This window comes from Dermacentor silvarum, chromosome 6 (assembly GCF_013339745.2).
Source record: "Dermacentor silvarum isolate Dsil-2018 chromosome 6, BIME_Dsil_1.4, whole genome shotgun sequence".
NCBI classification, from domain to species: domain Eukaryota; kingdom Metazoa; phylum Arthropoda; class Arachnida; order Ixodida; family Ixodidae; genus Dermacentor; species Dermacentor silvarum.
The window spans coordinates 35,344,323-35,368,525 of record NC_051159.1 but is presented as its reverse complement, the minus strand read 5'-3'; the positions used below and the strand labels follow the sequence as shown (position 1 = coordinate 35,368,525).

The window sequence follows — 24,203 nt, the reverse complement described above, 5'->3', positions numbered from 1 at the left end:
GAAGAAACCCCGCGCGCAGTCGTTCGTCGCCCGTCTTTTACAGCGCGAGATCGAATGCGTAAACAAAGGTATCTCCCCTCTCTTCTTGGTTCTTCTACGCTCTACGACCCGTCCCGTAGGCGGTGGCTGTTATCGTCCGAGTAACGCCCCGAACAAGAGAGCGTCCCCTGGAAACATTTGTTTCCTAAAGCCTCCCCTCACCACTGCATCCCTCCTTCTTCCTTGCCTTCCCTCTCTTCCCTCCGATCCTCCCCAGCGACACGACCGTATAGGCGTATCCAAACACACGGCTCTCTGGTGCCGCCTGCTTTCTTAGCACTCCTTCTTGCGCGTTCTTTTTTCGCGCCCCTTGTTCGCCCTCCTCCCCTGGCTTCTCCCTTTCCTGCGGAACCTTAATTATAGCTTCGGCAGAGTCTCGTTCCGAGGAGGAGGAGGCTCTTGCGTGTTCGCTAATTAGCAGTAAAATGGACCCTGGCGGATTAGTTTCGAGGTTGTAAAAACGTTGTACGGATAATGCGAAGAACTTTTTTAACTGAAAGAATAACATACAATTACGGCGAGGTTTAAGGCGCCGCTTGTAGCTCTTAAGACCCGAAAGGAAGCACTTTCTCTTTCTTCAGCCGTATAAGTAACGCGTCGAACGTGTATAGCTGTACAAATTGCGCAGGGCATAACTTCCTTAAAAGCGGCTACAACAACTCCGAATTACTCATTTAATTTGAGCGTTATGCCTTTCCTTTTTCGCCTCAGTAAGTATGCACATTTCCTTGTGGCAAAATGCGCAATAGTTTTTGGTCGCTGTGATGGGAAAACGTTGCGTTTTAGGAGTCGTTTTTCCATAAATGGCGAACTAGTTTACTACAGTGGCGCTGCATTTGTTGACAAAAGCCTAAATCATCTCACGGTATCATGCGCGCTTATACGTCCGCTCTACATGCCATCAAGATACCATCTAGTTCCTTATTGCCTATCGCTATAAATGGTGCAACCAAACCCTGCATTAACCGTGATGTGCGCGGCAAGCGCCAACGTCCTATGACGTAGCATATGCGCGTCTTTGATGTTCCTACGATCGCCTTGATGATAACCCGTGTAAACCAGTGACGGCATGCCCCAGTTTTGCCGGTGTTCTGTTTCTTTTTGCTTGCCCAGCTGTAGTAATACACGCCCCTAATCTGTAGAATGTGACATGGTTTTTGACTGAGTGCATGATATAAAGGCATGGTCGCTTTATCACTATACAGTAGCCTGCCTTTTATTCTAAGGTATTTAATGCAAAAATTTCCCCCTTACTCATGCTCCGCCTTCCCTCAGATTTTGAAACAGGGTTGCACTTTTCGGTCAGCATTTTTAAATAAGAAAAACAGAGAGATAAAAAAAGAAAATCCATGGCGTGGTTAACCGGATGGCAAACGTTTGTTAATTTGTTGTGGGGAAGTGGAAAAGGGGAGGGTTATTTGATTATTTCTTATATTTATTTTTATTTTTGACCTGCTAACAGTCGGCAAAACCAATCCACGTCTGGTCATCAGCCCACAACTTTGATGATCAGGTCAGCGTGCAAATTTTTTTCAGAGTTCTCTGCACTTCACGTGGTAAACTGTACTGCTTAAGGCTGTGAAATATTTGAGCACATTAAGATACCACGCAGCCCTGTCGCATTAAGAAGCACTCCGTTCTTGATCGTGATAACTGGTGTTGGGCTTTCTTCTAAATCTCATGTAACATTTGCAAAGATAGAGATAAAGCGTTCGGTTTACTACCTTACACTTGGGGTAAGAAAAGGGAGAATGGAAAGAGGAAAAGAGTAAGGGAGCGAACAACACACGCAACTTTGCTAAGTTTACTTGCGAGCTCATTTTCATCAGTATATCGCTGCCTTCGTTCGCTTCATTGTCCATGCCGTCAGCGCATTCACTTCAACGTGCACTTGAGATTTAGGTTTCTCAAAAGCTGTGCTCTTGCTGTACTGCTACAACGTGAAATGTTAAAAAGTGACTGCCACGAGTGAAAAATACGGTTACTAGCATATCGTTAGCCACTGCCAGGTTGTGCAACTTGCGCACTAACACACTTGCTAGAGCACATACAATGCGCGCTCAGGTCGAGCCACGAATAGGCGTGAAATCACAAGGTTAGGCTTCTCCGTAGTGCGTTCGTGTGACACCCCCCGCACGGTGCGACACGCTGCATTCCTGTGAAGCCCAACGCCGCGGCGCCGCGTTACAAGCGTCGCCGAGCACGGCAGAACACTGAAGCTACCTGGAATGCCGTACCTGTACCTCGCGGTACCCTGAAAGGAAAGGAAGAACATGGGTAAAAATAAAATCCGCGTGCGTCCGCGGGGACCTCGTTTCGCGCTTGGCCTCTTCGAGAGCCCGAGACAGCCGGAGTCGAAAGGGGACAGACAGCGGGTCGGCGAGGCGGAAACACTCGGAACCCCCGGGGTTTCCTGGGGCGCTCTTTTGGGGATGGAGGACAGGCAGGTAATTACGCTCGGGCCCACTGCCTTCAATTCCCCCCGCGCAAATTAAATTGCCGCTAAAGACTCGCCCAAGAGGGCTCCTGGCGTAGAAGTGAATGGCGCAGGGAAAAGGCTCTGAAAGGGGTCACACACACACGCACCCGCGACGCCGCTGTCGCGGACAGCGCACTTGGCGAGGCCCTTGCGATTCCTTGTGCGAGGAGACTCGCGGCTTTTGACCGTCCTTCCCTTCGACGAGCCACTCCCGGGCCTCTTCACCTGTCGCCGTGTTTGCGTGTGCGTTCATTTTCTGTGCAGGTGAGGCTGAAAAAAAAAAAAACACCGCGAACGAGAACTGCGTTTTTGGTCCTGTTCGTTGCGTCTGTTATTTAATTAGCAATTTTAAGGCTGTTACAGAAAAATAAAATGAAACATTATATAGCTGGCATCACTTAAAAAACGCCGCGATATCCTTTGATGTGCAATCATCATCATCACTATCAGCCTAATTTATATCCACTGCAGGACGAAGGACCTCTCCCTGCGATCTCCAATTACACATCTCGTCCGCTACTGTAATTTGTTTTATTCTTCTTTCACTGAGAAGTATTGTAAACGGTATTTCGTCACGTATCTTTTGTATTTAAGGGTCAGTTATACCAAGATACCTACGTGGAAAGGTTGGTGGCCAAACGTTAATTTTTTCTAGGTAAATAAACGAATAAATCAGATGCCGAACTTCTGCAGTGAATTTCTCTGGCTTAAGATTGCCCCTGGGAACGTTCTACTTGGGCTCTAAGCCTTCTTAATAGGGATATCAGCTACCATTCGAATGTTCCAAATATGAACTGCACCTGCATTGCGGGAACTCATCAACGTAACTGGTAAGAGATGCAGTATCACTAAAATGATGAAAATTCAGTGCATTGCTGTCAGTATGCTACGACGTCAACCTCTCTCTTTCTCTGTATGTTATATTCACTCAGTGTCCTGTATTCTGCGTGCATTTTCTGCGTCATTTGTTTGCGAACAGTTTCCTAACAACTGTTCTCTGATTCGCGGACACATATTCAAACCTGGGGGCCTGTTATCTAAACATAGAGCTAGTCTTACAAATTTCTTTTGCGTTTGAAATATTTTCGCAGCAGCATCCTTGAAATGCGAGAACTCATAGCACGCCTGACATGAGTCGACGGTGATATCAGTTCGGTATTTCCTCAACACAATCTTGGCGGCGATCCTACGATTACGTGACACTTGTGACATTATGTGATAATACGTGATGATTTTCCGTGTCACCCATGTGAAAAGGAGTAGCCGGCAACATATGTCGGCGCCCAACATGTTCTCACTTATTTATATCAAAAAACAAAAAGTAACCTCGAGTTCTCTCGAAGCGTACAGCATCCCCATTCTGTTTCTCTCTCCTTCTTTCAGTTTATTTATTTATTTACTTTTCTTTACGTGCACGATATCCATATAGTCGTGGGCAATACGCATCCACTTTATACACTCACACCCATTTCACACACACATACCGCAAGTTTTACATCCACTCCGATCCTCCAGCTCGGTCACATAAAGTAACCTATTCTTGTCGCCTCAGCGCCGTTTTACAGTTCAAGCTGCACGCATCGCCACTTTTTACCCGTTATCCTGAGTGCAGCGTAAGTTCGTGCACTTCCCATGGTCGCGTATCATCTCCTCTAGTTTCTACATCCGCTGGCGGCCGCTACGCACGGCCGGGAGTTGCGTGCATTCCGGGGCAGTGCACTCGGAACCGCCGCGAACTGCACCCGTGCAGCACCGGTGGCGGCTCCGGCCGTCTCGTGGAGCAGCGAGGACCCGGGGTCTGCCGCGTGTTTGCCTTAAAACGCGAGCGCCGGAATTCCCCCAGCGCTCGTGCCGGCACGCTCGGACTCGCTCGAGCGCTTCCGAATCCGATTTGTCTGCGGGAAAAACGGGTCCCGTGACCGAGGCGCGCTGGGCGAGAGGGTGGGGCCAGGCGGGGAAGCCACGCGGGCGGGCCCGCGCTCCACCGCTGAACACCGCTGGCTGACGCGGAGTTCTTTCGCACGCACACGCTGCTTTTCTCAATTACTTCTCCGCCGACCGGTCGGGCCGCTTTCCGCAGCGTCCTATAGGCTGAACGAGCCGCCGCCGAAGCAGCACCGACCACGGCTCAGGGTCCTGTTGTGTGCGTACCTGGACGAAAAAGCTCGACGCTTGATTTGTCCGCATTGTTGTTTTACAAGCGTCGGCGATGTGCCAGTGAAAGTGCGGATAAAGATTTCTGGATTCTTGGACGTACCTTCCCGGCCCTCCACGTTTGTAATGCTCATATGCTCTCTTTCATTTCTTTTTCTTGGCCAGGTCGTATTATACTTGAGCGACAGCCTCTCAGCTCTTTCTTTCTTTCTTTCTTTCTTTCTTTCTTTCTTTCTTTCTTTCTTTCTTTCTTTCTTTCTTTCTTTCTTTCTTTCTTTCTTTCTTTCTTTCGTTCTTTCTTTCTTTCTTTAAGCGTTACAGTCAAGTAACCAGGAAAGGCTACGTGCGCACAAATAATTTTTTGTATTCTTTTATTTCCTGCCGCCCCTTTCCCCCACTTAGGTTAAGGAGCCACCGTGACCAAATAAATGGTTAATTCATTCAGTCATTTGTTTACGCATGCGCAAAAGAACACGCCGTGTTTGTGGGTCCCAAAATTTCAAGCAACGGTTTTCTTTAATCGAGAACAAACAAGTTGCAACAAGAAACAGTTGGCGCTTTGAAACCATCCTTGACAAACAGAGGACGAGAAGGTTTAAGATATTCTTTCTTGATAAACAGAACAAACAGTAACGGTGAAGCGAGAAGAATCGGGCTCTTATAAAAGCCCGTCAAGGCGCCAACCAATACGGATCGAAAGCTCATTGAAACTTAGTTTCATTCACGAAGAAAAAAGCAAACGTTTCCGATACCAAACAAAACCAGTTATACGCCTTGCGTGCACTGCCCTAAAATGGGAAAAAGAAATATTAAGAAAGACGGGAAGCTCAGGCAGACTAAATATAAGGAAACATACTGGAGCAGAAAATAGTCAGCGCCACAATAAAGCAGGTTAACGCGGATCGGGTGAGAAGACCGAGAATGGGTCCATCGAGCGCGGTTACGCAGCCTGAGAAGGAGACACGGCGTAAAAATAATACGGGACGGCAAAATAACGAGGAGAAGGAGGAGGAAAGACAGTAGGCAGAGGCGAGAGAAAGCAGGGTGTCTTGCGATGTCGGTAACAACAAAGCAGCAAGCGTACTACCGCCGATTTCCGCTCCTTGGGGGACCGTTCTCGGCAGAGCAAAGAGGGACTGCTAGCCCGCTTTTATATAGCTGGTGAATTTCCACCGACCGGATCGGACGGTCGGGAGAGAAACTGCTTAATCGACATGTCCTTCGAAGAGGATCACCCAGGAGAGGCAAAAATAGAAAAAGAATACGTACATGAAAGTGACCGGCGGTCAGGAGGCTTATTCCGGACCTGTCCTGCTTGTTTCGCGCTGACCACTTCAGCCTATCGCTGTGCACTTTCTGTTTCGTTTCTTTCGGTTCTTCTTTCGTTCGGTTCTTCTTTCCGTTAGTCTTTTTTTCTTATATCCTGTTCCGTCAAAGGGATCGAAGTCGGTGCTTCCGAGTTCAGTTGCTGGACCTCGCTCAGAAACGAAATGTGTTAGTATATATATATCGGACTGTCCTTGTGCGAAATTTCTAGCGAAACAGCTCGCGTGCTTGCAAAGAACCTGATGGACGCCTGTCCACCGAAACGAGTGGAATAAGAGGCGAGCCGCGATACGAAGCGCCGGAGGGCTCGCTCTGTGCCGTAACCCGGGGAGCAAACCTTGGGCGAGCCACGGCCTATCGAGCGGCGGGCTGCCAAGTTTTGGGAGGTTCATTTCGCAACGCACTTGTTTGTACGTCGCAGAAGTTAGAACGAAACGGCGAGGAGGGTTTGGGCCGTGTTCGTTGGATGTTCTTTCTTCCTTTTTTCGTTCTTTTTTTCGCAGTGACACAATCGCGCCACTTGGGGCATTGCCCTGTCAGATTAACGTGGCCCGTTTTCAACCGTGTCTTAACTTCTTCGTTACGTAAAGCTGAAGGTTGACCTCGCGTTTCCCTCGCGTGTCAAGAATCATGAGGTAATCTCCCCGTGGCCTTTATTTTATCTCCTTTATTAGGTCTTTTGTGCAGCGTGGTAGGCTTTACCAACTGGATATTACAGAGAGAGAGAGAGAGAGAGATAAATAAAGAGAGAGCGAGATAAATGAAATTGTAAAGGCGGAAAGTAACGGGTTATTGCGATCTACTTGACCACTAACCAGCATGAAAATTGAACCTTGCTTAGAGTTCGCTTGGATGTTCGTGAAGAAAAAAAAAGAATGAAAGAAAAAAAGACGGAACTAAACGAGCTTTGCACTCTATGTACACTTTTGATAGAAGTCGAAGGAATGGGCGTTTTTGGGTTCAAAAGCTATAGGTGCCTAAACTGTCATTGCCGAAAATGTGTGCTGGACCATCAAAACTGTGATGTATACAAAGCGAAATGAGGGAAACGTAAGGATGAAAAGCTGAGGACAGCAATATGGCGGATATTTGCTGGTGTGGAGCACATGGTCCCAGGCTATCACTAACTTTCCCAACCAACAGCTGCACGTAGGTACCGTCTTTGCTAAAACACTAGCTCTCAGCAATGCGTTCCGTCCGTTCTGGAAACTATATAGTTGCCTGCATTGGGTGTTTTGAAAGGGACACTGAAGAATAATAGCAAGAGTACTAGTAATAGTCTGAGTAAGAGTAATAATAGTAATACGTAAATCAATTTACGCAGTTAAACTGTTCTTTCAAAGCTATTTTCGTTCTTTTGACGGAAAAGTGCTGACTAATTGAGTGGAAAGCGAAGGGAAAACTTTCCTTTCTCGTATTTCTCACCATAACCAATCACATCAGCCTGACGGTAGCAGTCGCTGCACTGACGTTGCACATTACGCCACTGGTTATTTTGGGGCGGCTTTCGTGCAGCAAAAGCTGCCAAAAAGCTTGCCAGGTGTGGTTGCTGCAGAATGCTACGCACCGTTCTTTGTCGAGGAAGAATTCAGTAGGTGTGAGGGGACGCAGTCAGAATTACTGCTGGTACGTCAAAGTGAACCACAGTCGCCGCACTGACGTCGCAGATTGCGTCGTTGGTTTCCGGTTAGCTTTCGCGCAGAAAAAAAAAACTGTCAAATGCTTGCTAGGATTTGCTGCAAGAATACGATGCATCCTTCTTAGCAAAAAATGAAGGAAGAAAGAAAGAATTGAGGAAGTCTGAGCAAGCTCAGTCAGCATTTGTGACGAGACAGTTTGCGAGTACGGGAACTTCGAGATAACATCGCCACAACCCGCCTTTTCTTTCTTTTTTTTCCCTTTTTTTTACCACGGGGTATTGCGTCTGTGAAATGGTGACGTACTAATACAACTTCTAGCATTATTCCATATATGTGCGTCCCTTTAAGAGTTTAGAGGTCTATGTAGCCTCTAGAATTCGTCCAATATCAAATCAATACTGCATCGACATCTCACTCCACTCGCAATGAGCGGTATCAAAAGGGTGCGCATCAAATAAAATGTAGGACAACGGATGAAAATTGCGGTTCTTGGTACCTGATCGGAAGGTCAAGTGTTCTAGGTTGTGAAGGAATATGCCTAGTATAGAATAGGTAATCGTGACTGCTAGCGAGCAATAATAATAACAAGCATTTTTTAAAGAGAGGAGCAGAGCGTGCCACAGTTATTTTTCTAGAGCCTTTATTTTCATTTGCTTCAGTCCCTGCAGAGCCGGCTAAATACGTTTTCTTCTTTAAATAGATCCGTCTCTTTCTTTCTTTCTTTCTTTCTTTCTTTCTTTCTTTCTTTCTTTCTTTCTTTCTTTCTTTCTTTCTTTCTTTCTTTCACGTGCACGTGCGTTGCAAGTGCGAATTCGAAACGTGCTACATAATTCGGTAATCTAAAGCATTACGAAGTTGGTATTACGTGTCGTGCCTATCCGTTCAGTTTGAAACCGACACTTCACGTGATAGTTTAGGGCATCGGCTCAGAATTGATATTCGTGCGTCTACAGACGCACAATGCAGTTCCCAGATTCGAGTATACGACGAGAGAGCTGTAATTATACGGACGCTTCTTTCTACGTCTTATTCGCAATGATTACAGAGAAGCTTTCTCGTACGCGGGGATGAAAGAATAAGAGAAATCCGCGTCGCCCGCGATCCTGATCGAGTTAGGCCCGAAGTGAACGATTGCTTCCGCGTATGCGCGCGCTTATCTGAACATTTCGTTCGCAGCCGACGGCATGTTGAAATTTGTTTTTTCATGGCCACGTGTGGCCGCGGTTGTTTGCGCCATATCACTGCGTGTCGTTATACGACCGGCACTGTAGCCTCATGGTTAGGGCCGCGAGCTTGGGTCATCATAACGTATGCACATACATATTTAACGCTGACCCAGCCAGCGGAAATATCGGTTACTGAGGAGCGGTTAATATTCTGGAACATTGGCCCTGACTAATAATAATAATAATAATAATAATAATAATAATAATAATAATAATAATAATAATAATAATATAATAATAATAATAATAGTAATAAACTCCACTGCAACAGGTGCTGCTGAAATATCTCAACTTTGCTCCACAAATAGTAGAAGGCGCTTATCTTCCTTGCAAGATCCTTTTCTTTCTTTCTTTTTTTTTTCTTTTTGCTGTTTTCGTCTCTCTTGATGTCGAAAAACGCGGAAGAGGAATGAAAGGGAAGATTAAGAGACAACAAGGAGATTTATTTATTTATTTATTTATTTGTTTATTTATTTATTTATTTATTTATTTATTTATTTATTTATTTATTTATTTATTTATTTATTTATTTATTTTACAACTGTCTGCTTCACATGGTTGTAAAGGCATAAATAGGTACAGCATTTATAAAACGAGGTATGTAAATCTAAGTGGACACTTCAGTTCCGTCAGCGGGAGCCCCCGTTCGGGATGAAGCGACCTGTGTCGCAATTTTACCTGTCCGCCCATTTCCGGGTACATGTTTGATGAAATTGCTTGTTACGCAAGAGCTTACAGATATCGATATTGAAGGAAACGACGCGCTTGGCTCCCCAGGACGACACAGAGCGCCGGAGTAAAATGATTATATGTTGTGAAATACCCGGTCGGAGTGATCGAGGAGGAGGATAGAATGCAGCGAGATGATGACAGGGGGAAGATTGCGAAATTACTTTTGCATACACGTTAAAAACAAAAGAGTAAGCAAGAATAGCAAAGCGAAAAGAAACAAAGACTGTTCGCATAAAATTGCGACTCAATATACTTGCGACCGCAAGTTAATTGACGTCTCTCGTGCACACTTTGCCACTAATGTAGTACGTGCTCTTGGTCACATTGTCTAATGACATGATTTTATATGTGAGGTCATCAATCGCCGCTTCCGGTGCACGGTGAGGAACTTGTGCTATCCAGGTGCGTTCTATTACGCTCTTTGGCGAATGGCAGCCTCTGAGCTTCTTACGGTGCAGTATCCTGGTGGCACATAGCATTCGATGACGACGATGATGGTGATGACTGTGGTCTTTTCCTTTGTATCGGGTTAGCACCGCACAATGTCCCACGACCAGAAATGTAAAAAAAAAAGAGAAAGAAAAAAAGAGTGAAAATGTCACGAAAACAACAGTTTGGCACGGCATTGTAGCGGCATCTAGCGTGCATTCTACGAATGACTACTGTTGTCTCGGAGATGTCGGTGCCCATATTAGCATTTTTCTCCCGCCAGTTTTTTTTTTTTTTTCAGGGGGAGGTGATTATACATATGATACACAATTAAGAGCCTCAGGACCAGTTGACACGAGCCAGTGCAAGCGCTAAGTGAATACCTTGCTATCGCAAGTGGGATGTTGCATGATTACGAATCTCGGAGGCACATATGAGGTGCACAAAAGGGCTCAGACAACGGGCTTCACAATCCAATGCAAACACTTAGCGTAACTTGATATCGCTTACAAGTAAAATAAATTCTGTGTGGTGCAGTCTATGTGCTACATTTTTACGAGTTCGTAAAGGCGTAACCTCTACCATGGGAGCAATAGGAATACGAGACGGACGCGACGGGCACTTTGATGGTGGGCGTCCTGATGAAGACTCGAACGAAGTGTTTTGCAAATCACCGGAAAAAATCGCATGTATTCGTTGCACTAACGATTAGCGCAAGAGTGAAACTGCAACGAAACACAATCGCCAACTCTCTGTTGCCCATTCTTCGGAAAGTGAACTCCTCGCATGACTTTATTGATCAAGTCGTGTAAATTAACTTGCGTGTTTTCTGGCCCAGCAAATCATGAGGAGCTCTAGAGACAGAGAGTTATGGCGTTGGTTGAACGCTAACCTCCATGGGTCCTGTATCCATCCGGTAACAGTTGAGATAAGGGACACAGCGCTCTGGTCATCCGCCGCTTCACTTTGCGCTACCACCGATTGTTCACACAGCGAACAAAGAAACAAAGGAGCCCCGTTTATAGATATATATGTGTGTGTGTGTGTGTGTGTGTGTGTGTGTGTGTGTGTGTGCGTGCGTGCGTGCGTGCGTGCGTGCGTGCGTGCGTGCGTGCGTGCGTTTTCAATGGACAGACAGCAGAGGCTGCCATGCTTTAAATTTGCCCTGCAAATGCCTCGCCCATATATACGTCCAGTCGTTCCCCACAAACCTTTTCTTTCCGTTACCTTGAACCCGTTTCTCCTTCTGGTGGGAGACTCCTGGAATCGAGGGTCGTAGGTATAGCTGCTACCTAACTTTACGCATCCCCCCGCCCTTCTCTCCCCTTTCTCAAAGAGCGTTCTTTCTTTCCGTATTTTTTGCTGGAAACGCCTTCACTTTCCGGCTGCGCGGCAGGGGGCCAGTGCTATAGCACAGCTCTGCAGAATATCCACGCCTACCGCTGTTCGTTTGTATGTATACGGATGAGGAGGCGCTTCTCTCTCTACGCACAAACGCTCGCGCTCGCATGCAGAGCTGGACGGCGCGGCGCTAGGATAAAGAAAACGACGAGCGTTAAAGGAAGCCGGGGAAAATAAAGATTGAAGCCGGAAACACGATTGCCAAAATGAAATGACGCGTTGCGTTGTTTGTGTGTTTGGCCTCCTTCGACTCTCTCTCTCTCTCAATCTCTCTCAGTTTCTTTCTCGTTGACTGTGCTGCTCGCGATTGATTTTAGTGTCTTTCGCGCCTTCTTAATTTTTTTTCTTTATCTCGGAATCTTTCCTGCGTTTTGAAACGATAACCAGGCAATGTCGGGACGGCGATAAAGTGAAAGAGTACGCGGAAACGGCAGGCGAAAGTTCCAAAGACGCGCGGCGGAGTAGGTTCCGAGTGGGAAACCGAACGCGACGCAGCCTCCCCCAGCTCCGGGCGATTTGATTCAGGTGTCCGGAAGGTTCTCACGCGCCGGTCATCTTCCGAAATGAAAGTACTTAGTTCGGGAGAGAAAAAAAAATCGAATCAAAGGGACACTGTGTCGTGAAGGCAGGTAATGCTTTTGACAGGCCTGTCAGTATACGGACAACTTTCGCGATCCGACCGGGTCTCGCGAAACTATTCAACGAGTAATAGTTCCTTTTTCATACCCTGCAGTTATACTTTTGAGCCATAGCCAATATTTTGCTTGTTTATTTGTTCCTTACGGTTTTTTGGTTTTTTTTTTGCTTCTTTGTTACATTTGTCTTTTCAGCTATGAGTGGAATATGTAACCCGAATCGCTGATTCATGAATTACAAGTAAATATATTTACAAACGATTCCGAATGCAGTACATCCAGAGCTGAAGTTGATACCGCGAAGGGCCGTTGCTTGGCCAACCGCCCCTGGTACATGGGCTCAGGCCCTAAATTTTCCTTTCGTTGGCAGGCTGCACTTTGTAAACAGGGCTGGCAACAACTCTTCCGTATTTAAAGGTAACGCTTCACCTGGGGAAATCGAAGGCTTAGGGGCACTGCACCGTTAATAGGTGCAGAAAGTGCAGATAAACTTGGCTGAATCGAATAAACCTGTAGAAGCGTTTCCGCAATGTCTCCATATGCCGTTTACATGTAAATAAATCAAAGGCACAATCACAGGTCGTCGAACTTGACATCTGTGCTGTAAGCACCGTGCGAACTATGGTTGCTTGTAAATTCCCGCTAATCGTTTCCCCCTATAGGATGGAGTTAACGTTGGCGTATTTGAGATCTTTAACAGCCTTTCAAGGAGACGTCGGAATACAAATAAGTCTACATCTTTGTGACTCGTTGGCAAATGAAATAAGAAAAATAGGGTGCTCTTGTAACTAACATGAAAGTTGCAGTCCCCGTAGGGCCTACGTCACATTGATATTTCAACACCCGCCGTGGTTGCTTACTGGCTATGGTGTTGTTCTGATAATCACGAAGTCCCGGGATCGAATCCCGGCCACGCCGGCCGAATTTCTATGGGAGCGAAATGCGAAAACACCCGTGTGCTTAGATTTAGATGCACGTTAAAGAACCCCAGGTGGTCAAAATTATTCCGGAGTCCCCCACTATACGGCGTGCCTGATAATCAGATCGTGGTCTTGGCACGTAAAACCCCATAATGTAATTTCTATTTCAACTCCCCTGCGTTCTTTGTTTACTGACAACCAGTTGCTCAGGCTTTGCGCTCGCGAAATGTACCCTATATACCGGGGACGGGTGTTAATGACGCGTAGGGTCTCACCATTTAATTTCTTCCGAGTTCACGTGATTTAGAAGAATAAATTCATTTACTAGTTAGCGAGAAGGTCAAAGTTGAACTACGACACCACTCTGTTCGTTGTAACTTTCGTGCTCGTGTGTCGCCCCCTGCGGGGAAACACGGCGCCCCCTGTAGGGAAACAGCAGGCTGCAATTGCGGTAAGCCATTCTGTAACGCAGAAAATGCCTGAAGCTACGCAGAGCTTGACTGAGGGGCGTAAATGGGCCTTCTCTACGAGCTGTGTAAAGCCTTCATTTTTTCTTTCTTTTTTTTTCGCCTCACGATTTCTCTTATTATTTACGGGAAGTCTCTCCGAGCTGCTTCTGAGTATTAAACGCACGTTTGGCCTCTCTGCTTACGTGCACGCTCGCGCCTTAATGGACGTTGTGGCGCTGACGTTTCAATAAACGCTAGGCCCAACGTGGGCGACATTAACGAAACACGCGCCCCCTACGTCTTGCTTCGGGGTTTGTGTTCGCCTTGCGTTGCAACGTTGATTCCTTTGTCGAAGCGAGCGATCGCTTATGCGAGGGCAGCTTGCAAAAAAAGAAAAAAAAAAGCGAGTGTGAGCTCGTTGAACGCAACACGCGTCTCCTCTTCTTGTTTGTTTGTCTTTTGTTTTTGTTTTCTCTAGAACACTTCCTTGCTCTGCCCTTCCGCGGTCTGCTTTGTTTCCGAGTCAATCAGGAAGGCGCGTCGACGACTTAACTCATGAATTTCCTCTCAGATCCCAGGCCTGGGCCGCGATAGAAAACCGCGGGCGAAGATGCAGCAAGGAAATGGAGCTAACGCGAGTACTTAGGCCTCGTTTCAACGCGCGTGCATCTCGGAAGCAGCGCTCTTATGCGCGCGCACACACACGTAGGCAGCCGCGTTACTAACGTACACACACGCACACACACACACACACACAATGCGCGCGCATAAGCGACCTGCGCGCTCAGACATAATGTGCGTCGCAGGTCTCTCGCGTGCGCCTCCGTGTTCGGCGGGGAAGTACGGGCACAGGGGATGAGGGTGCAGGAAAAGCCGGAATGCAAAAGTATGCTAATTCAATCGTGGCGCGCGTTTTCTGTAGGATGGGGAGCGAAAGACAAAAAGGTGGTGGTGGGAGGGGGGGGGGGTGGCAAATAAACGAGCAGCGCCAGAAGCTGCACAGGTTATAACGAGAACGCGAGTGTGCGCAGGCACTTAAGGAGAAACTGGGCGAAATGTTATATCTCCATGTTGGGGCCCTCTTCCTTACACATCCACTCACCCACCCACCCACACACACATACACACAGATGCCCCAACAACTCAAGTCAGGAAGCTAGGAACTAGTAATGTATGGGTGCCTCTTTCTTTTTTTCTCTCTCTCTCTCTCTCTTTAATATGTTTCTGAAGACGGCTGCAGCTAGGCTACGATGGGGTGACGGGTATCACGCGATGTTAGTGCGTGTGTAAATGTTGTGAGAGCAAAAGGAGATAAGTTTTGGGGGGAGAGTCTAACGACGGCAACGTGACTTCCCTCTTTCTTCGAGCGCGTATATGTTACGGCTGCAACCCCGAGCCAGTGAACGAGTTTCCGATGAGCTTGTTGTGCCGCGTGACGACGCGCATAACAACCAGTCTGAAAAAAAAAAAAGAGTATGCCCGGTATCGAAAATAATCATATGCGCAGGATGTTTACCAAACTTGTGACTACGTTTCTTTGTTCTTTATTTCTTCTTCAGCTGCAATACGGATTTATTTGCGTATCTTTACGCGTTTGTAGAAGTTTTTATTGCGGCAAGCTGACTAAAGTTTATGCACGCTAGTGTGTGCATGTGTCTGGATTCTATTATTGCGGTAATTTATGGGTATGTTTTACAGTTCAAAATGCAAACTGCACGCTCTGGAATATCCGGGGCCTGTATTCACAAAGCAATCCTCGCGCAAGAGGGGGGTTCATAAAGACATGCGCCGACAAATCATTCAAGCTAACTCGTCATTAGTGAAGGCAGCGAGCTAGTGACTTGTTCTTGCCAGGGTATCAAGCTCTGTAAGCTCGACACCGGAATTCTTTAGTGCGTATGCGCAAATAAAAAAAAAAGGATATCAATTCGCCATTGTTGAGGTTGTTCTGAGTCACGATTAATCCTTACGCTTGCGTTGCTGCGTATAATCAGTTAACCGTTTTCTGTTCGCTCGTGTTGCTTGTACCCGCCACGATGGCTCTAGAGTTCTACTGCTACGCACGAAGTCGTGGGTTTAGAGTCCCGGCCTGAGCGGCAGCATTGCGGTGCGCGCGGACTTGAAAACGCGCTTGTCTATACCATGATTTGAGTTCTGGTTCAGATCATTCCATAGCCATCGGCTGCGGCGTTTTTCGTAACTTGTAGGTGGATTTGGGACGCCAAACCTTATCAACCAATCATTATGTAACTTGGGAGTCAGCTGCGCTCGTCCGGATAATTGGCTTGATAAGCTAACCAATGAAACTAGCGCCATCTCGCTCGCACCCATCCCAGCGAATAAATTTACTCTTTGCTCGTTTAACGCATCGCTTGAAATTCGTAATAAGAGGCTAACAGATAGAGCGCGCGCTTTATCTTTACGACAAACCTCGCAATTACGACAAAACCTCGCAAACGTTTTGTCGTCAAATTTATTTATTTGCTTTTTTTTCGTCAGCGTCCGGGATTAACTTTAGAGAGCTATAGTGAAGAAGAACGGCATTTTATGCTAACTCTTTTTGCTCAGTATTAAAGACGACAGCTACAATATACGTTACAAAAAGAAAATGAAAAGAACAACTGTGATTCAGTTAAAAGATTTTCGGTCCTCGCTAGCAGTTTCCATCAGGCCCCTGACACGCGTTTATGGGCAGCCATTTATTCAACAGCTCCTCTAATGCGATAAAAACCTCCTCCTCTCCGTTTCGCCCTGTCCGTGTTTGTGCGGCATATTTGCTTTTCGTTCCAATTCGGCGCCTGGAAACACATTTCGCTTCACACAATAAAAACTGCGGAGGCCGTAATAAGAGAGGGGGAAGACTACAAAAAAACGAAGAAAAAATACATATATCTATGAAAGGAGGCAGCACTCAGTTTGACTAAATTTGGCACAAAAGTTTCCTTTGGCGCAGTAACTGAAACTAAGTTTTAGCGCAGTAACTGCAACAAATTCTTAGAAGAAAAAAGAAACATGGATTCAGAAACAGATAAAGTTGAGCTGTCATATATATATATATATATATATATATATATATATATATAGATTTGCACCATGGTCAGCGAGTCACCTGCAGCAGATTAGTAAATTAGCAGACACAGGGTGACATCAGTGTTTGTTTGTTATAAGGGGTGATGTACAGTTCAGCATCAACTGTGCTTGAACCGTGCTGTGTGTTTGGACCTGCCATCCACATTAGTACGTGGAGGGCTCGGGTAACAATGGTTAAAGACGGCAAACTGTGTGAAATCGATTGGGTAGCGGGCAGACAGACGTTAAACGTTGAGTATACGCTCCGTTTGCCGCATAATTTATTTTTCTTTGAAATATATTAATCACTCTTCGTTTCCTATTATTATTATTATTATTATTATTATTATTATTATTATTATTATTATTATTATTATTATTATTATTATTATTATTATTATTATTATTATTATTATTAGTTCGTTCTTTCTGTAGCACAAAGATATGCTGAGTAGCTGCCGTAGTTTATACCTCAACCTCTGCACAGTAACATAATTATAGTAGGACCGAACAGAGCGGCCGAATAAAAGAAAAAGAAACATTGTCATCAGTGTGAGACCGTTGACCGGTACGCGCCGCCTGATGACGACAGAGGTTTAAAAAAAAAGCTGCGCGCTTTCGCCTTGTTTTCTCTCAGTTAACTGCAGCGTTGTACACCTTCCTGGGTCGAGACACCTGTCCTGGTGAAGCTCACGTTGACACCGTAGCGTTGATTTGAGCCTCGCGCTCATTTTACGGATGTCACGAACGGAACACCCGCCGCACCGTTCCCGGATGCCGGCTTCGATCAATGTCTCGGTTAAAAAATGGGTCATGGCAGTACTCCGCGATCACAAAAACAAATGAAGTTTCGCTGTGGAAATCAGTGAAGCTCACTGAGTTACACTCTTTTCTTCTTCTTCTTTTTTTTTTTTTTTTTTGCATGGTCGTTGATGAATCTGATGTGTGCGTCTGCATTGTCGCTCCGTAATTGCGCTCAGTCCCCGTGACGGAGGAGATGCAGCTTCAAGTTTGTCTATAACCAGCAGGCGCTGCGTGTGCTGACTCCCTGCACGAAGTCGCAGGTCAGTGTTTTGACGGCAGCGAAATAAACAAACCAACAAAAAAAGAAAGAAAGAAAACGCTCAGACGCTTAGATTTACTGTGCGTTAAGGAGCCCCAGTGGGTCGAAAATTCATCCTCAGCCCTCCACTGCGACGTCCCACATAGATACAGCGTTGCTTTTGGTTGATAAATCCCGGAATCGATCGATATTTAAGCAATGTCTGTCGCGAATCAGCTGACATGTACGACGCATCGCTTTCTTTCTTTCATTTCTTGTGGAAAGAGAAATAGAGGCGTCTGAGATGAAGGCAAGCTATATAAGAGGTTCGGATGAAAGGGAATTGCTTCACAGTATGCCTCGAGGAGGGACAACCATGTAGGCCACAAAACAAGCGGAGTTGGAAGAGCAGGCAGAGGGAATGCAAAACGGAGAAGGATGTTCCGGAAGCAAGTCGAAGGCTGCGCTGGACGACGCTGTCGCGACGCCCGACGTTTCCGCTGCGTGGTGTTGTCCGCGCCGGAAGTTGTGTCATCTCTTCCTCTTTTACCCCTTGCCACGCCAGCCCGCTAGCGGCGTTCCGAGCAATGTCATCTCCTGATAAGACGGCGACTGCTTCGTTTTAATTTCTCGTTTTCTGACGACCTTCTTCGCTACCCATTGTCTAACACTGTTGCGCCGGTCACAGGAGTCTGGTTGGCTATCCGGAAACGATTTCGTGCGCGCTGAGTCTTCGCAAACAAACTAGAAAAACAAAAACAAAAATGTGCAGATGTGTAATTAGAGTTGCGAAGTTTACCCGGTGAACTTTCTCTGACCAGCTTAACGTTCATGTTTCAAGAAGGAAGGGAAGAAACGTACTGAAAGAAGCGATGAGTCAGGATAGGGAAAATTAACTGTAGAGTAGTTTTGTTTGTTTTTTTTCTCTCTCTCTATTGCTCAGTGCATGGGAAAGGAGACAAGGAGAATTAAGCCGATCGGGGACTACGCATATTTATTGCGCTAGCTTTCGAAGGAATCTTTTCTGCGGCTAGACACTCTGTAAATAATTTGTAATTTGCATCTTACATGCACAGGGCCACGAAAGCCCTATTCCGCTTCTTGAAGGGGACGTTCGTAACGTGTTCAGGCTGATTGACTATCATTTTTCTTGTCTCTCCTTTTTCCCATCCATCTTTCTTCCTTTCCACTTCTCCAGGTGTAGAGTAGCCAACCGGGCACGTCCTTGGTTAACTTTCCTGTCTTTCCCTATTCGTTTCTCTCTCCCCTCTTCATGTTTTCTCTCCGTCCTTACAAATATACATGAAGAAATGTGTTTGGCGTAATAGTTGAGCGGAAACCCGCTAGGTGGAGAGAAGTAATTTAATGGAAAATGAGACATTCACCCAATCGTAGCAATCGTTACAATTGTCCCGGACCAGGACAAAATTTTCGTCAACTGCGAGGCTTTCCTTTCGAGGAACCCGCATGGATTTCGTTTGTAGCAATTGCTACGACTGGGTGGATGTCTCATTTTCCATTTAAATGCGCAGAAAATAAGATTAATACTTTATCAATAATTATTCACTCATTCAGTCACTCCTTCCCATACCACGTGTTCCTCGTTTTTGGACTTCAACCTGCCTTGAAGAACTTTTAGCAAGCTCCGCTTGGGCACTCGGGACTACGGCGCATTCGTGCCGTTTTTGCTCTCGTTCAACGGCGATGCAGAGGGCGAGGAGGAAAAGGAAGGCGAGGGGAAAGTGGGGAGGAGGGTCGCGCCGCCGGCCATGTGACCCGCGAGGAGACGAGAGAGCCGCGCCGCCCGCTGCCTGGGCCAAAGAGAGCCGCCACGGCAGTTCGCGAGGGCGCGCGCCTGGTTGCGGCCGAGAGCGAGTTTTCGTCGTCGTCGTCGTCGGCATCCTGCCGCTCGCTCCCGCGCCTCCGCCGCGCAGACCTCGCTCAGCTGCTCGCAGTCGCGGTCGCTCTCCTCTCTCGAGTGGCGGGTTTTATATTCTCGGGCGCTCTTCTCTCGCCCGTAGGAGCAGCGCGTACGGCCGTGCCTGCTTCGAAGTCGTCGCTCACCGCCTCCTCGCGCACGTGGTCGCCGCCGACCTTGCGCCGTTTCACCGGACGCGTCTTCGTCGGGGAACGGCGACGGATCGTGTTGTTGTCGTCGTCTCGAAGCTGGAAAAGGCGGCCAGCGAACGTCGTCTTCGACTCGAGTGTTTGTCCCGGAGCTTCTGGAAACGATCTTCCTTCGGACAGTGCTTTCGGATTATCGTGAAAGAGAAGTAAGAAGAAACCGACTCGCGGGGGGACGTCAGGATCGAGGAGGAAACGGGCTTCCTGCCGACGCGTCCTTTCGGGTCCCGAGGTTGTTCTCGCCGAGTCACCGGGAAAGTTTCCCGAGACCGCCGATGTCAATCACCTCGTGCCACGCAATGCGTCATCGCTAATGGTGAGTGCGCCAAGAATTGAACTTGACACTTTCTATCAATATTTAATTTTTCATGCGGAGAGGATTGTAGGGAGAACAACAGCTCGCGTCTAGAGCACACAAATCGCGTAGCTTCACCGAGTGAGAATTGGCGAAGACAGGCCTTGTTCCGCGCCTTTTATTTTGTTTCATGTTTCTCTTGGCAAGCGTAATATCCGCGTCCCTTGTTGCATTTCGTTCTAATGTGGGCACGTGATAATTTCTTTCCCGCGCCTTGTTAAAGCTGTCACAATTTTTAACGGTATTTCTTTATAAGTCTTTCATTCTTGGCAGGCGAGTGAATACTGGGAGAGACATGAAAAAAAAAAAAAAAAAGAGGACAGGCAGGCATGTCAACCGAAACAGAAATTCCGGTTTACCACCCTAGACAGACATTGCGAAATGGGGAGGGAGGAAGATAAACAAGGAAATATAAAAGAAAGATACGTTGCTGATATGCGAACGGGAGTCCCACGCGTCCGTTGCCGTCTTTCAACCTATTATGTCTCAGCGAGAATAGATTGGTAAGATTCGCCATTATGCATTTCGATTTACTGAGATGCAAGGAAATATACCACAGTGGCCGAATTTGTGGCGTTTAAAAGATTTGCAGTTTGTTTACACAAACGGTATGACAGGGTGTGTCTGTCTTTGGGTGTTAGTCGTCTAAAAACGCAGGGGAAAACCAAGTGGGGAAAAAAACGGTCCTCTATGGGTTAATGTTTAATGCGTCTCCGCGTGCCAGGAATGCTTAAATGACTATATTTATAGCACCTTCGTAAGTTTAGTTCAGTGCTTTGAACGAAGTAAAATATTTACTGGTGGCACACTTTCGGAAAGAGTTGCTCGGATACGCGACACGTTTGTATTTCTGTACTATGTAAACCCGTTTCACAAGATAAAGATGTCTTTACTGTACTTGTCGATTTTTCTCTCACGCTTATCTCTTCACGTTTGTGTCAACTCTACTATGCTTACCAGGAACATCCGCTACAGCTTAAAACAATTTCAGCTAACGTGAAACGTTTGGAGCTGCTTTTCTTCCTCTTTTTTAGCGAAGATTTGTAGTAAACATTACTAAAGAGAAACTCTGGCTAAGTTGAAACACTGACGCAGTTTATTTAATCTGGCTAAGTTTTCAGATAAACAAGACGGCTCCCAAAATATGTCGTGTTTTTCTATAACCTGACCTGGGTTGTTTCACCAACATTACTGCGTGTTTGTCGCTTCAAAAGTATTACATGTATCAAACGGGCTTATTTTCTTTTTAACTGTAGTAGTCGACGGAGGAAGCTTGGTAAGTAAACGAACTAAATCAATGTGACTCAGGGTGAACAAAAAGAAAAACGTTTGAAAGAAGTGAAGCGTTATTTACTTGGTAAACGTCATGCTCGAAGCTATAACAAAGCTCCGCGTTCAGCCGGCTCCATAACAGCCCCTTTTCCCATGTATCTGCAGTTATTAAACGACAACGTTGAATAGATTGATTTACCCTATTGACATGCCGCAGAAAAGCGCTTGCTTCATCTGGTAACAGTATTTTTTTCTCACTCTCTCAATATTACTTCCTAAAAATGGGGCCAAGGAAATTTCTGGGCTGATCGGCTTTCTAAACTTCACCTGACCATTTTAGAGACGCCTCTTTACCTAAACAACGTTTGAATAGATTGCCTACAACGTGCTCGGAAAAGGCACGTACTTAATTTAGCAACATAGTAGTCTATCTCTCCAATCACGGACTTTTAGAGAAGCCCGACTCCGGCTTAAGGTGAAGGCGTACTTATTTAAGAAAATATTTCCCCTTCGTGCGCAGCAAACAGGCTGGGCTTTCACAATCCATCTTCGTTGCACTGTCAAGCCGTCGAGCCAACGCGTATACGATGTTGCAATAGTGTGTCGTCTCGTTCGCAGGGTTTGTTATGTACAAACTCGTTATTTGTGTATGCAGATCAAGGTACAAGGCACATTGTGTTCTTGCGCATAGGTCACATAAAAGGAGTCATCACTCAACCGATCGCTGAAAATATAGAGGTGGCGTGCTGGCCAATATTTCCCCGCCTAAATGTTATCCAAAGAGACAACACAGACGAGAAACAGAGGTAAAAAAATGAAAACGTGAGACCAAGGCTAGACACAAAAAATAATTACGCTGGCAACATTGCCAGCATGCTAAAAGCAACTATATATAGTCTTAAACCGTAAGCCATAGATGACTAAGATCAGGCGGCAGGGCAATTGACAACGTTGAAAGGACATAACCGCGGACATTTCGGTTTGTTTCCTCGCGTAGTTAGCACCACTATTGATGGCCTTGTTTTACAAGAAAGCATTCTTTTATCAAAGAACTAAATTGAGCAAAAAAAAGAGAGAAATACACATTTTTACGTCACAGCGTGTCTGCCACAATATGAACGTTTTCTCATCTTTTTTTTTTTCTTCTCTTATAGCTATCAAAGAACTCTGTTAATGCCTGTACAAACTTTATCGAAAGGTAGCTCATATTCACTGATAAAACTGCGCTGTACGAGTAAAATAGCAAAAATGCAAACTGGGAACTTCGAGCGCTAGTCAGGCTCTCTCTCTCTCTCTCTTTTTTTTACTTGATATTAATTTGGTGTCTGCGACCCTTCTTCGTTTAGCAGTGCTGTATAATCAAGTGATCAGCCTTCTCTTCAATCGATCTTTCTCAGTGTTCCTCATCGTCCCTACATAGACCCTAGATCTTTATCCCATTTTTACTGCCGCTTCAGTTTCTTCTTCTTCAGATGTGCGGAACAATTTACGGCCACTGTAAGGTACAACATGTTCGCTCTTTAGTCTGGGGGTTTGAGCAAGCCGCGAGTAAGCAAGCTCTCAAACTCACTTCCGTTTTCTTCCCCCCTACACAGCTTGTCGTGAAACCGTCAGTTTCGCTTTTCTTAAGCCAGCGTGGGCGCGTTGACCCGGACTTCCTCCGACGCATAAAACCTTTAAGTGCTCTAAAAAATAGATTAGCGTAAATCTGAGGTCTTTGCCCGTGCACATACTGTGTCCTATAGTCCGTTCAAACGTCCTCCCGATATGTCAGCGACGGCGGTGCTGGTTTATGCGGTGCTGGTTTATATCGCTTCCCCTAAATTACACGTGAAAGCTGTAGCACGAGCAATACGTTGCACCCAAAGAGTTTCCTGAAAGAATTACCAGGGGGAAACCTGGCGCTGCGGTCGCTGAGCTGTAATGACCGCTACGCGTGTAGTACCGTATTAATTCGAGTACATGTATAAGTCATTTTTTTTATTTCTTTTTGTCGAAATATTACCCAAAATGAGCTATCGACCTATGTTCGTGTCCGAAGTGCTGAGCTAACGGAAATCCCTCCGTCGCGCCCGCAGTAAGAATCTCCAGACCGGCTTCAATAAATGCTGCATACCCAACCCACTCGACGGCACCGAGCACGACGTCGTTTTCGGTGCTCAGAAGCGTCGGACGAGGACGACTTCTGTGTGGCTGTTCCGACAAGGATGCAGGTGGTGGCACCGACTAGCGAGATCTTTAGTCGCCGAAGTTGTAATAAATAAAAGTTATTCCGTTTTGCTAAAGAGATATGGTTCGATATATAATTTAGTTTATAGGGGTTGACTTATATTCCTGTTCGAGCTGTTTTCGAGTAGATGCGGTACGGGTATTTTGTGTTATATTAGTGCGTGTGGCATCGGCCGTTTCTGCGGCGTTATTTATCACGCTTTCTTTTCTTTCTAAGCTTTCAAGCAAAGCTTTGTAAACACACTAAGGCAATAAATATCCGCGCCACAGCATAATCATTTCGAACCGCTGTACTTATAACGCAGTAATTTTTGTTAAAACGATCGATTTACAAAGTCACAACGCCGTTCGAAGCCCGAAGGACCAAGTTTATGCAAATGCATGTACTACCCGTCATTCCAAAGCTGGCGGAACCGCGACATCTACTGTCGCCACAGACTCTAGCGCCGGATTTGTCTCGAGTAACGTTTGTTGGAAAGACGAAAGCCTCCGAGATCGCGCGTCCAAGACGTGCGTGGATGTCGGGAGGCCGCAGTTGCAGCGGTAAGCATGTGCGGCTTGACCTGACCGCGTCTTTCGTGCGTTGAACCGGACGGGTAGTGTTTTTATTTCCTTTTATTGGTGTGCGGTTCACCAGTCCGGTGAGCTTACGAGTTGCTTAAGCCGCACGCACATGTTCGTT

The 24,203-nt window shown here is 46.3% G+C and overlaps 1 protein-coding gene across 2 annotated transcripts in view; it reads left to right on the top strand.

Moving 5' to 3' along the window:
* Positions 1-24,203, top strand: part of LOC119455427 (irregular chiasm C-roughest protein) — a 355,429-nt gene that overhangs the window by 188,364 nt on the left and 142,862 nt on the right. Inside the window, exon 1 of one of the 2 annotated variants that reach the window (XM_037716833.2) lies at positions 19,391-19,981. The exons of the other annotated variant lie outside the window; for it this stretch is intronic. The gene's annotated coding sequence lies outside the window, so the exon portion shown is untranslated. Of the gene's footprint in view, positions 1-19,390; positions 19,982-24,203 lie in introns of those variants that run through there. 2 annotated transcript variants of the gene reach the window in all.